Consider the following 1,761-nt stretch of genomic DNA (forward strand, 5'->3'; position numbering starts at 1 on the left):
AATCCAATAATTTTTCTTCCCTTCTTGATGTACTTTATAAAGTTTACAGTTTGCTTCATTGGAGTCAACACTCAAGTTTTCTGCCAGTGCCCAGGGAATAGCTTCAAATGCCTCAGCAAGCTTCTTAACAGCATACTGTTTGAGTCCAGGCCATGTCCCCTAGGGACAAGACATCCATCCCTTGTAAGAACTTTGAAATATTCACATCATCTAATATACTTTCAAAATAACAATATGGAATGCTTCAAGATTATATATGTCATTCTTCAGCAAGAGCCATGTTAATCTTCTCTGAATGACTCCAATTTTAGTGTATGTGCTAAGCAAGTATTGTGTTTATATTCTTTCACCATGCTAATTGTCTCTCTGTGTGTAATATATCCTTAAATATCATTTTAAAATATATACATTTATTTGAGTAAGATTTACAAGGAGAGGCAAAGAGCGATATCTTCCATCTGCTGGTTAATTCTCCAAGTTTCCACAACACCCAGGGCTGAAACAGGTCAAAGCCAGGAGCTTCTTTCTGGGTCTGTCATGTGGGTGGTAGGGGCTGGCCCAAACACTTGAATCAGTTTCTGTTACTTTTCTTGGGAACATTAGCATGAAGCTGGGTTGGAAGTGCAGCTGCTGGCATAGGAAATGGTACCTACATGACAGGCTGGAGTCATAGGCAGCTGTACCTGCTATGACAATGCCAGCACACTTAAATATCATTTGTAAGATTGTCCATGCTATGACAAATTTCAGTTCTTGCTGATTTTGGATGGTCTTATATCACCTTCAGTCATAAATAAGAGCTTTACTAAAATAAAATATTTTAAGTTGGCAGTTGTTTTTGAGTAAGCACTTGTACTATATCTATCCCTTATCTCTTGGCCTGTGTAATTCTGTTTAAATATTTATGGTCAGTCTAATGTGAATTCATTTAAAGATGATCTGGAATTTGTCTCTTGCAAATTTTGGAATATTGTGTTCATGTTTTTCTTCTGAGCGTTTGACTATACCATGTCATGGCGATGACCTTTTCTGACCATGTCTATTAGGGATTCTACCTATTTCCTTGTGTGGATGTCCACACCTTTCTGCAAATTGGGGACATTTTCTGCTGCTACTTTAATGAACAGATTTTGTAAGCCTTTCCATGTCTTCATACCTTTAGGAGACTGGATGTAAATGCTAATTAGTCCTGTTTGTTTCCTGTGTAGTTGCTTGCTTCTTCTTTCTCTCCTGACACAAACACTCCCTCTCCACCCCTCCCTCCTTTCCTCCCATTCCTTCCCCACTCAAGGGGAGACATATTATAAGGGCCTGACTCTGTAGAAATTTCTTTGCACTTTTTCAATTTATTTGTTTATTGTCTCTTTCCTAGAATATATGGCTCTTAAGATCAGAAAATTTTTAAATGATATTTTAAAAACTCTAGGAATGCAATCTAGCCACCGAACTATACAACTATTGGTTTTAAAACTTACTAATGAATTAACTACCAACAAACAAACTTCAAAGGAAGACATTAGTTATATGTTTTATTTTTCCTGTGCCTCTAGACATATTGACTTCAATAACTTGTTCTGAGTTTTCTGACTTCTCAGTTGCCTAGACCTTCTAATAATCACAGAGAAAAATGCATTTAATCATTACATTTACTAGAGGTAAAAGCTAAGTAGACATAGCAAAAACGAAAGAACATTGATTGACTAAAGGCAAGTTTATATTTCAACACAAAATAATTGTCCAGGAGAAATGAACAGAGTAGGT

The 1,761-nt window shown here is 36.4% G+C and overlaps 1 non-coding gene across 1 annotated transcript; it reads right to left on the reverse strand.

The window, feature by feature from the left end:
* Positions 1–228: 228 nt before the first annotated feature.
* On the reverse strand, positions 229–331 carry LOC121163828. The gene has a single exon (XR_005884977.1). It is a non-coding gene; the product is annotated as a U6 spliceosomal RNA (small nuclear RNA).
* Positions 332–1,761: the final 1,430 nt, after the last annotated feature.

This window comes from Ochotona curzoniae, unplaced genomic scaffold (genome assembly GCF_017591425.1).
Source record: "Ochotona curzoniae isolate NIBS_2020 unplaced genomic scaffold, NIBS_Ocur_1.0 contig_64, whole genome shotgun sequence".
Lineage (NCBI taxonomy): Eukaryota > Metazoa > Chordata > Mammalia > Lagomorpha > Ochotonidae > Ochotona > Ochotona curzoniae.